This window comes from Macaca fascicularis, chromosome 6 (genome assembly GCF_037993035.2).
Source record: "Macaca fascicularis isolate 582-1 chromosome 6, T2T-MFA8v1.1".
Taxonomy (NCBI): Eukaryota; Metazoa; Chordata; class Mammalia; order Primates; family Cercopithecidae; genus Macaca; species Macaca fascicularis.
The window spans coordinates 83,802,204-83,814,516 of NC_088380.1; the positions used below are offsets into that span (position 1 = coordinate 83,802,204).

General features: G+C 46.2%; 1 long non-coding RNA gene across 3 annotated transcripts in view; it reads left to right on the forward strand.

Annotated features, from left to right (window-relative positions):
- LOC135971316 (uncharacterized) overlaps positions 1 to 9,590 on the forward strand; it is a 29,798-nt gene extending 20,208 nt beyond the window's left edge. For 2 of the 3 annotated variants that reach the window (XR_010587418.2, XR_010587417.2), the window contains exons 2-3: positions 4,972 to 6,680; positions 9,313 to 9,590. This is a non-coding gene — a long non-coding RNA (uncharacterized lncRNA). Of the gene's footprint in view, positions 1 to 4,738; positions 4,880 to 4,971; positions 6,681 to 9,312 lie in introns of those variants that run through there. The other variant, XR_010587419.2, reaches the window with a different exon arrangement.
- Positions 9,591 to 12,313: the final 2,723 nt, after the last annotated feature.

A 12,313-nucleotide genomic window follows, 5' to 3' on the forward strand; every position in this document is an offset into this window, starting at 1 on the left:
CTCTATTTTATGAATGAGAAAGCTAAGGCTCAGAAGATAAGTAGCTTGTCCAAGGTCACACACCTCAAAAGTGGCAGAGCTGGAATTCGAATTCTGAAACTCCTTCCCATTATGTCATGCTGACCTTGAAGAAGCTCCACTTACAGTAGTTTTATCTGTTATTGGCAGTCTTGTCTACAGAATGTGTTCTATTGCTAATACAAATTTGAGAACTATTAACTTAAAAACCCACACACACACAATTTTTAAAGTTAGAAAAGGAGAGGAGGCCGGGCATGGTGGCTTACACCTGTAAACCCAGCACTTTGGGAGGCCGGGGTGGACAGATTGCTTGAGCACAGGAGTTCAAAAGCAGCTTGAGAAATAGAGTGACATCCCCCCCTCTTAAAAAAAATTAAAAAAGAAAAGGAAAGGAGACTTTATTTTTTATAAGGTGTTATAGTCCACAAGGTGGCCATCCCACAGGCTGGGAAGCACAGCCTCCAGCCAAGACCAGAGAGACGGGCACTTGGAAGGAAGAGAAGTTGGGGTAGGAGCTTTATGCCAACCCAGTTGGCTAAACATACATATTCAATAGGTTACAGGAAGTGCTATGTATACTCATGAAGGTAGTCCTAACACATGCGTATTGAGAAAATATGTGTATAACTTATGACCCATGTTCACCTTGGGATGGAGACTGAACATTGAAATGTATTACAGCTAGGCCTTATATGTCAAAAGGTCTTTTTAGGACATGATGACACTCAAGTGCACAGCCTCTGTAAGCCAGCCAGGACCAGTCCATGTTTGGTGGTCTTCCTATGAGGAGAAAGTTACAGAAATCAGTGTCTTGTTCAGTCACAGATACGGTAACGGCTGGCAGAACAGAGGATCAGTTAGTCAGTGTCTGTCTGTGAGCTGGATGAGCTGTAATTGTTTTAATCTTGTTTATCTTGAGGCCAGTTCTTGTTCAGCAGCTGGCTGGGGGGGAACCTCATGGCAGTTAGAACATACTCTTTTTTTTTTTCTTCTGCAACAGAGTCTTGCTCTGTCACCCAGACTGGAGGGCAATGGCACAATCATGGTTCCCTGCAGCCTCGGCCTCCCTGGCTCAATTGATTCTCCTGTCTCAGCCTCCTGAGTAGCTGGGACTACAGGCAAATGCCACCATGCATGGCTAATTTTTTTATTCTTTGTAGAGATGGGATTTGGCCATGTTGCCCAGGCTGGTCTCGAATTCCTGACCTCAAGTGATCTCTCCACTTTGACCTCCCAAATTGCTGGGAATACAGGCATGAGCCACCCACTGGGCCCACAGTTTATTCTTCAAGGCATGTGTGACTTAGCCCTTGCCTGGCATAGCCTTAGGTCTTGTGTATAATTTGGTATCTTATTGTCACAAAGAGTCTGTTCTGTCAATCTTATGGTCTCTATTTTAACCTGAGTGCTGGTCAGTTGTGTTTAAACCATAAAAGAGAGGGGGAATAATGAGGCATGTTTGACCTCCTGCCTTGTCATGACCAGGAACTCAGTTTTAAGGCTTTTCTAGAGCCCCCTTGGTCACAAGGGGGTTCATTCAGTCGGTGAGAACACTTAGGATTTTCTTTTTAGTTTAGAAAACATACCTAGTCTGATCCCTACCTTTTATACAAGAAGAATCAAAGGCCTGGAGAGGTGAAATAATATGTGGTCACAAAGCTTGTAGCTTCCCCAAGAGAGGCTAACTCTGAACCGGCTTCTGTCCCGAGCCAGTGTGTGCCCAAGGTCAGCATGGCCTGAGACATTTCCACCTGCAGTCTGGAGGGCCTCCACCCAGATTCCTAAGGCCAATGGACGCCATCTGCTGAGAAAGAGTTATGGCCCCAGCTGAGGGCTGGATCCAGTACTAGAGGCACTTAGCCAAAGGAGAAAACAAATGTCACAGATTATTGTGAGCAAATTTATCATCTTGTTACATGGGACCATGCCTTCTTTGTCAGCCTGCCTCACATCCGTGCAACTGCAACTGAATCTGATCCTCTTTCACTCCTGTTCTAATGAATGTCCCTGTGGCTTAGGGCCTCCAGAAAGGGTGAAATATTTTTTCTCAAGGTGGCTGTATTTCATGTGCCGGTGACATTTCTTTCTTCCCTGAGACTGGTTCATCAATCATTTGGAGATGTTTTGTAACCAAAGGGCAAATCTATTTCTCAGAGGAGCAGCCTCCACCCCAGCTCCCCAGGCCAAGGCTAGGCGATCAGGGAAGGGTTTGGGGAGCAGCCAACCCCTGTCTTCCCAAACCAGCCATCTGGGAAGTGAGCATGCTTGCCTTTTGCTCCCCCTGGAGAATGGACGCACCGCAAGATGCCTGTGAGTCCTGCTCCTGGAACATCTAGGTTTTTGCCAGGCTACTGTCCCTCTGAGGGAGACAAGGAAAGTTTTATAAAGCTTCACATGCACTCTTTGCTTGGGGAATCCAGTTGAGCCTCCAAGTTGATTTATTTGATTAAGCATCCAAGACCTAGTGTTTTAGTTAGTTTCCCCCACTCCCCACCCCAGGGCTACTGTTAAAACTATCCTTCCACGTTGAGAAATCAATTTTCCTCACTTTGCTGAAATGAATTCACATAATGCTCATTTTGGAAAGGCCTTCACTCTGCAGGAGACTTCTTGAATGATGCACTTCTTGACACTGTGCTCTCAGAGGGGCTTAGATTTGATGGGGTAGTCTTGGCTCCTTTTATGGGCTCCTGGTGCTCTCGAGTGCTTTTTGTTTGTTTGTTTGTTTGTTTGGTTTGTTTTTGAAACAGAGTCTCGCTCTATTGCCCAGTCTGGAGTGCAGTGGCGCGATCTCTGCTCACTGCAAGCTCCGCCTCCCGAGTTCACGCCATTCTCCTGCCTCAGCCTCCCGAGTAGCTGGGACTACAGGCACCCGCCACTACACCCGGCTAATTTTTTTTTTTTTTTTTTTTTTGTATTTTTAGTAGAGACAGGGTTTCACCGTGTTAGCCAGGATGGTCTCGATCTCCTGACCTTGTGATCTGCCTGCCTTGGCCTCCCAAAGTGCTGGGATTACAGGCGTGAGCCACCACGCCCGGCCCTCAGGTTTCTAAAGAAGGCAGTTCTTCCAGACAGCCTTTAAGCATCCCTTGTCATTGCATGGCAGATGGATCACAGATAACTTCTGCCTGCATTTCTCGCAGTCGTAACATCTCTGATATATCTCAGCAGAAAGTCCCACACTAAGCAAATCTGACCAAGGAAATCTGACATTTGTAGCAAGAGCAGTACTGCAATGCCGCATGTCTGTAGAAAAGTCTGGGAAGATGGATGAGCAGTTGAAATGAGGACAGGAGAAGTAGGGACATTGGGAAGGGAGCAGTGCAGTATGAAGGGAGGCAGCATTGAAGGGAGGGTGGGTAAGAGCCTCAGGCTTCCCACTGGCCTGGGTTTGAATCCTGGTGCTTCTACTTTCCAGCTGTGTCTCTGTGAGCAAGTCTTGGTGATTTCATCTGAAAACAAAAACTACATAATGGAATTGTTAGAATTAAATAAGTTAATAGAAAACACAGTATTAAATGAATAACACCGAGCCTGGCACATAGCACGTGTTCAGTAAATACTAGCTGTTATTATTTACCTCTCCTTGGGAAACCGCAGTGGAACCCCTGGCTTTGTGTGAGGACCTGACCCGTGAGGTTTGGATTCTCCCTGTGATTTCCCCACCACTTGGGCCACCATGTTTCCAGGGACCTTGGCAAGTGGAGTGGACTGCCTAACATGCCATGAGACATGGGGTTCAGCTGGAAGCAAGGGGGCTGGAAGGCAGGTGATTTGCTCAGGGGTGAAGTGCTCCTCAGTCTCCTGCCCTATTCATTTGCCTTTTCAGAAGGGATTTTTCTGTTAATTAAAGAGAAGGAAGACCAATTAAATTCACCTCTGCTGCAAGGAGAGAAGACCCATCGGTCTTGGCAAGCCCAGCCTCATTCCGGCACCTTCCTCCCAACCTCCTTAGACAGAAGACCTGGGTCTCTTTTTCAGTCTCTTCAAAAGGAGGATGAAGGACTCTCAGATAAATACACAAATGGCAGGGATAATTGAATCTGGCAGTGTTTTAGGTAAAGCCCTGGTCTCTTTCTGTCCTTCTACCCCCACAGGCGCTCATTCCTGGCCTGTGCAGTCCTTGAGCAGAAAGAAATAACAAACACGCTTGGCTCTGCAGCGAGGTGCAGCCAACCATGTTTATGAACTGCGGAGAAAGTTCCCCAGCTTGAGCCTCAAGGGCTGTCCTATGGGCTGGTACAGCTGCCTAATAAAAGACCATTTTCGTAATCAGTGTTCAGTGAAAACGCACCATTTTCATTTATAGAAACAGTGAAGCCACCTGCTTCATAAAGGCGCCCTCCTCCTCTTCTTCCTCACCCCAGGGCTGAATCTTCCAGCTCCCTCCCTCAACCAGCTGTGTCTTGTCAAAGCTCCAGCCTCCTCCCTGAGAAACAGAAATCTTGCTGACCATCCGCCCCAGGTGCATTACTTTTTATACTCTAGAGTCTAGGATTAGGGGCTCACCCACAAAAATAGCTTCCATGGAGTGGCCAGCCTAGCAGGAGCTGAGGGTTCTCCATCAAGTGAGGGTAAATCCACAATGAGTCTCCTTCTGAGCCCTGACTCCCTGATGCTCTCCCCGCCAATTCCCACACAGCCCCGACTGAGTCAAGCACTGACAACTGAGAGGGCGGGAGAGGAGAGAAGAAAAGACTGCTGCAGAGACAGGAGCACAGGAACCCAGAGTTGACAGAGAGCCTGGAAGCAAAAGAAAGGAAGGAAGCAAAACAAAAAGACGGATGCAGCAGAACCTCCATTAGCCAGCCGGCTTGGGGAATGGGGCATTATGGTTAACGGAAGTTTCTAGTTAATGGTGAATGGAGCCAAAATCTTTTTTTGTCTTAACCTCTTAATTTAGAAAAGCTTTCCACAAAATGTGACTTGACTTTCTTTTCTCTGTTTCAGACGGGGACTATGAGATCTTATGGCATCTCAAAGGGCAGAAGTCTGGACAGGAAGACCAGTTGCATGGTAGAGGGAAGTATCCTAAACTGGATGAAATATATGCTGAATTCCTCTGTTTATCCTAAAAGCTAAATCCCTGATATAAACTTGCTTTTTCATGTTTTTGGGATTTAGCTTTATTTTAGGGATTTAGCTTTATTTTAATCATGGATTGCTGAGAATTTTTGGTAAAGTTTAACTGCATTGTGTACTCCTATTCACTCTTCAGAATCTCAATTCAATATCACCTCCTCCATGAAGACTTCCTGATTACTTTTTCCTTTCTTCCCTCAGGCCCTTCCAGTTATTTCCCTCTCTAAGCAGCATATTATGTTTAAATAATTTGTTAACATGTGCTACAGGGGCCAGGTGGTTGAGGGAGGGCTTTCTCTGTGAGTCTGCTTGTTAAGAAGCTGAGCTCCTAGTCCTTGCCTTGTGATAATAATCAAGCCCAATTACTTGAGAACTCTCAGAAGGCAGAAAACAAGTGCTGCTTCGCTGTTATAGGCACAGGCCATGGCCAGAAACAAGGAAGGGAAGGAGGGAGAAAAAAATGGGAGGACAAATCCTGTAAACAGGTTAGACGAGAGGGAGAGACATTATTTATAGGCTTGGTGATTTCATCTTAATTCTGAGAAGACTTAATCCATGTCTGTTTCCCTCTGATCTGTCAAACAAAATGCCTTCTACAATATTTCTGAGTTGTTTCATAACCCAGGAAGATGATATTTCTCTTTGCCATAAGACAATACATTTCCTAAATGTGCTGTAGTGGGTAAGGGTAGGGTGGGAGTTTAAAACAGAAAATCAGTCAGCAGCTATGAAGAGCCACATGGACACAGCGTCAGATCTGTGGAAGTTGAACCTAAGGATAGAGTTGAGACCAACCAAGAGTTAAATGGTCAACTCCACTCCACATTTGCCGAGTCTCTGTTCTGTGGGCCCTAATAGAAAGTCGCCAAAACGGTTCTTCTGGGGCCAGGACCTATTGCTGAGAGTGGCAAGTCAGGAGTAAAGCAAAAAGAGGGCAGGACTGGACTCATGTCCAGTTGCACAGCCCTGGTTGTGCCATGTCTCTGGGCTGGGAGGCAGCCGCCTGGTCACTGGCCCTTGGGCCATTTAAAACACAGGACCACGGAAGTAGCAGGCAGGGCTCATATCTGGGGGATTAGCTCCATCTGCCCTGAGTGTAGTGGAAACCTTGCGTCCTTCCTCTTCCCTGGGCCTCCTCCTGGTGCCTGTCCCCAGCAGTCCCTGGCAGCCTCATGTCCGCCTGGCCGTGATGTCAGGTCTAATTTAAGCCAGGGACCTGGTGATCCTTTCCACAGCCCACTGGGAAGGCCTACGTGTTGCTTAAAAACAAACCAACAGCTCTCTGCCACCATGGGTTCTACAGACCTGGGGATACATGGTAAGGGCCTGTTGTGGAGGTTGTAACTCTTTGTCCTTTAGGATTCCCCAAGTAGACCACGTGTGTGCCAGCCCAGCAGGCAAACTGCCCCATATGTGTTTGTCCGTCAACTGTGCGTGCAGAGCTTTACTCGCGTGCATGACACAGGAAGCCCACGGGACGCTCCCCCAGCACGCCCCGCTGCCTCGGCACTCCTGGAAGGAAGACCTGTTCTTGTTTCTTCCGTACTCTCAGGATCTGGCACAGAACCCGACAAAGGGTAGGTTCACAACGGATGTTTCCCAAATGAATATATTTCTATTTTCAGGACTCAGTGATGATGGGATGAAAGTCTGGCTCATGGTCCCTCTGCTTCTTTGAAGGGATGGGCTCACTGCATCTCCTTAGGGACCCCATGAGCTCACCTGCTACTCAGCCGCCCTTCCTTATGCCAGCAAGTCAGAGCATGCAGGGTTCTGCCCCAGGTGGGCTTGGACTAATGTACTTCACTCTTCCCTCCTTCCTTCCAGCCAAGGTGACCAACTGTCTGGGGTTGCCAAGTCTGGGGGGTTTCCCAGGACACGGGACATTCAATGCTAAAACAAGGGAAGCCTCAGGCAAATGTGCACAAGTCGGTCATTCCATACCCCTTTTCCTTCCTAGAAATATTTAATGAACTATGGCATAGACCTGGCCCTGAACAAGACCCTGGGACCTTGTTCCAGAAGCAGCAAGGTGCAGCTTCTGCCCTCAGCAACCTCACTAATGGACGCTGCACAGTGGGCGGCAAGCGACACCAGAGAGCATCAGGATTAGGAAGTCTGTTCGGATTAGCGTGGAATCAGGTCAGGGAGACAAACATTTCCTTAATATTTGGAAATATGTCCTTAATATTTGAGTGAGAGTTTACAACAGTATTCACATTCTGGGAGTACCACCATAGACAGGCCTTAACAACATAGTTGTTTCTGACTGGTTCACTAGACAAGCCTTGGTATGAGTCAAGGGTGGGATGTTTTCCTCAGCCTGTCACGGAGAGATTCCCATGAATTTTCTTCAGGAGGGCAGGTGGTCAGGTTTCTGACCACCACCAGCTCTGATGGTTGCACTCTCTAGGTCCCATTAAGCTGCCTTAGAAGAGCTTGGCACTGCAGGAGGCAGGGCCAGGTATCCTGTTTCTTGAGGGCCAGAAAGCCCTTTCAGAGCCTATTCTTCTCATCTGCACACTTTCAGCAGACTCTCTGGAGCAACCCAGCTTCCCAGAACTGAGATCACCAAACCAAGAAGAGGAGGCACCTTGGACCTGGGTAAAGCCTCCTTTCCAAGCTACTGCAAAAAGAGGCCCAGGAGAAATCAAAAGATCATGGACTCTTTTTGCTATTGCGTATGTTCCACCTTCAGTATGGACTGTTGCTCTCCTTGCAGATACTTCCCTTTAACTTTTCTTTTCGGCTAAGTTCCTTTGCAATTTATTGTAGAACTTCTGCCTGCCAGATGTTTTCCCCTAGAGTCCACCTCAATGTGGGTAGTCTATTCTTATGGATTCAATAATTCATTACGATTCTGAACTGGATTTGTAGGATCACTCTACTATTATAAAGGAGAGAAAACCCTATACCAAAAGGGGCAATGCACATAGCATTTTTTCTTTTTTTGAAACACGTTCTTTTAAGATTTGAAGGACAGTAAAAGAAAAGATTGGTCGGGCGCGGTGGCTCACACCTGTAATCCCAGCACTTTGGGAGGCCAAGGTGGGTGGATCACGAGGTCAGGAGATCAAGACCATCCTGGCTAACACGGTGAAACCTCGTCTCTACCAAAAAAATACAAAAAATTAGCCGGGCGTGGTGGCAGGCACCTGTAGTCCCAGCTACTCTGGAGGCTGAAGCAGGAGAATGGCGTGAACCCAGGAGGCAGAGCCTGCAGTGAGCTGAGATTGCACCACTACACTCCAGCCTGGGAGACAGAGTGAGACTCTGTCTCAAAAAAGAAAGAAAAAGAAAAGAAAAGATAATGCTGAAATCATTAGGAAACAGGTTTAGTCACTGAGGCTAAAATATAAAAGTACAGAATGAAAGCCCCCTACAACCCTAGTGGAGTCCTACATAAAAACAGAAGGCCTTTCAATAAAAATAGCTTAAATTTGCACTATGATGACATGTATAATGATGATACTGATGATGAAGACTAAGAAGAGGAAAATGTCAACTATAATGATGTGGTTTGAGTGCCTGACCAAGTGCCATGCATGCATCGATTAGGTTACTGAAATCCTAATACTGGAATGTTCAACAGTTTTAGAACAATTGGCATTTTGGCTTGATTGGTATCAATTTGTGCAGACTGGGTCAAGAAGGATTCTGGAGTCACATGCAGGGTCATCAGCAAACTATTCAATGATCCATTTTAGTGGTGTCAGATACAGCCAAGAAAGGAGATGGAGAGCAAGTATGTCATGCACTTACCATCCATGTAGCTTAAACTGTAGTTCATTTGTGTCTCTTCTCATTCTGCAAGGGGTTGAGTCATCTCAGCTGTTGTATTTTGTATAGGGTTATTCATAAAAGCACTGTAGCGGGTTGGCTACCCTCTATTGCCTTCCTGTCATACACCAGGCACTCTGCTGCATTCTTTGACTACATTATCTCTAAACTTCAGGAGGGCTAGGACAGTGGCCTTTCTTGCAGTAAACTTGTGCCCCATCGCCCACCCTTCTTTCTGCTTCCTGTGGGTGCACAGTCAGTTTCTGTGACAGGGCTGATGTCATGATGATTTCAAGTGGTGAAATCAGAGAGTAGGTGTTGTCTTTGGGCCATTTCATGATGATTTGGCCCAAAGACAACACCTACTCCCTGAATAATATCCATGAAAACTTAAGACAGTCACTCAAGTGAGTCACATTTTCCCTGTAGATATGACTTGCAGATGTCGAGATGGAACCTCACCAGGGCTTCCTTCTGAAAGGAAACTTCCAGAAAGCAGCAGACAGACCACAGAACATCCTTCCTAGAAAAAGATAAGTCGTCTATAGACCAGCAACAGCTCTGATCACATGACTGCAAGCAAGGTTTCCAAAGAAATCAAAATGATAGCTTAAAGAATGAGCATGGAAAATTTCTTTGTAGAAAGATTCAAATTCACAATGTGACCAATTAAAAGGAATCCTAGCGTACATTTTTTTTTCTCAAAATTTCACAAATACTGTCTTATTTGATTCTCATATTAACCTGTGGATATGGGCTGTGAATATGAGCCATGAAGACATTATTCTCCAATTTATAATTGAGAGAAGGGAGGGAGGACATCAGTGACTCGCATCTCAGGGTACATGACAGTGAGTGATTGAGACAGACTTGGGTCTTTTGGTTACTCCTAGTACAGTGCTCTCTCCACCTCATCCTGCCTTTACAAACTGGAAGCAGGTTAAGTAGCAATTCATTTATTTTTCTTTCAGAAAGAAATACATCTTTAAAAGAATGAGGATCAAAAGTTGTGTAAATAGATGAGGCTGGCGCAGTGGCTCATACTTGTAATCCCAGCATTTTGGGAGGCTGAGGCAGGTGGATCACCTCAGATCAGGAGTTCGAGACCAGCCTGGACAATATGGCCAGACCCTATCTCTACTAAAAATAAAAAAAATTAACTGGGTGTAATGGTGGAACCTGTAATCCCAGCTACTCGGTAGGCTGAGGTAGGGATAATTACTTGAACCCAGGAAGTGGAGGTTGCAATGAGCTGAGATGGTGCCACTGCACTCTGGCCTGGGCAACAGAGCGAGATTCTGTCTCAAAAAAAAAAAAAAAAGTTGTATAAATAAATGTAAAAAATTCAAGTATCTTCATTCTATTTTATAATATAGTCAAGGTGTTTTTTGATTTTCTTTTTTAAGGTAGAAAAACTGAGGGGCAGAGGTAAGTAGAGACAAAGGGACAGAAAAAGACACGCTCTGGTGCCATACAGGCCCAGGGCTCACAGGGAGCAACAGCCCCATAGGTGACTTTTTGAGGATACAAAAGTGTGGTCATGTTTTTGCAGCTCTATGCAGAAATACGGGCAGTGCTTCTGTGACCTGGTGACACTGAGGATAAAATTTGAGCCAGGAGCCAGAGGTCCTGTAGCACTGGCCTAAAACCAGGGAGATCAATTCTTTTAATGCTATAATGTTTTAACTTCTAGAATGAGCCTATTGCCCTGGCTTCAGTTGTTTCTTTATAATAAAGTGCAATAATGACTATGGAGAGCATAGAACATGAAGAGTAAGGGAAAGCCTGCAGGAGGAAACCAGTCACAGCCCTCTAAAGTGTGCTCAGCCTCCCTGCCCATTAGAATCACCGGGGAAGCTTTAAACATGCAATTCCCAAGCCCACCCCAAACAATGGAGTCAGAATCCTAAGAGTGGGACCCAGGCATCAGTACTTAACGCTCCTGGGGTGCATCTAGTATACGGTCAAGGTTAAGTACCTTTGAGAGATTTGTCCAAAAAGGCTGGCTGAGGAAAGGAAGAAGCACTGAAATGGGAAAATTCGGATGTGAGATTGAGGGTAGCCAAGCAAAACCTTCCCCTGGAAAACAGATTGAGGACAAAAGATGCAGGGACTCAAGAGAACAGAACTCTGGGCACACAGTGGTTGAAGATGGTCTCTCTTTGACTGACTTTCTGTGGGAGAAGATAAAGGAGAGAATTGAGGGACTTCCCCGGAAAGTTCAGTGTAAGAACATCTTCTGCCTTTTTGTATTTAATTATCTTTCTTCTAAATAAAACATTTTGAGGGCTGGGAAGAGGTGCTCAATCTGCCAATTTATTTGAATTTTGCCTTACTCTGCCTTACACAGCAGCGCTATGGGAGGAATACTCACCTGATGGAGCACATTCTTAGGTAGAACTCCTAAGCTTCTCTTCCTTTTTTTTTTTGAGACGGAGTCTCGCTCTGTCACCCAGGCTGGAGCGCAGTGGCCGGATCTCAGCTCACTGCAAGCTCTGCCTCCCGGGTTCACGCCATTCTCCTGCTTCAGCCTCCAGAGTAGCTGGGACTACAGTCGCCCGCCACCACGCCCAGCTATTTTTTTTTTTTTTCTATTTTTAGTAGAGACGGGGTTTCACCATGTTAGCCAGGATGGTCTCAATCTCCTGACCTCGTGATCCTCCTGCCTCGGCCTCCCAAAGGCATGACTCTTCCTCTTGAAGAAAGAAAATGCTGTGGCTGTGAATAGGACACACAAAGAAACCCACATCAATCACCACAAAGGTGAGGGACATAAGACCAGAGGAAGTTGGCAGGAAGAGGATGAACGAGGGGTTGCCCTCTGAGACAACCTGGGATAAGAATGATTAAAAAAAAATCACTTTCCTTATTCTGACACTGCACTGGGATGAGGAATTGCTCTGTTCATGACTGATCTAAAAGAAGCAATGAGATTTCATTTGAGATGAGGTCTTGATGTCAATATCACCTCACTTGCCGTTGATACCCAAGCCCAGGAATCCTCAGCATCATTGCCCTCCCTGCACTCCTAGAGGAGAAGCTCCCTGCAGTGGGATACTTCTTACTCAGCTTTGCATCCCTTAGGGCCAACAGTTCGGCACCTACTGAAGTGAAAGCTAACCTGTAGTATTATAGAAACTAAGTGAACATAGTGTAATGAGTGATTAGAATGCAGCTAGTGTTGCTGGTGACTTTATGAGCAAAATTCCCTGCCTCTCTCAGAAAAGCAGCTCCCACCTCCTGTTGCTGCGATGTCAGTGGCAACACCCTCTTCAAGGACAGGTTCAAGAAAGGCGTTTTCAAACCCCTCCCAAGCTCATTCAAAATGGCACCAGGGTCGGGTGCCGTGGCTCTCACACCTGTAATCCAGCACTTTGGGAGGCGGAGGCTGGTGGATCACTTGAGGCCAGGAGTTTGAGACCAGCTTAGG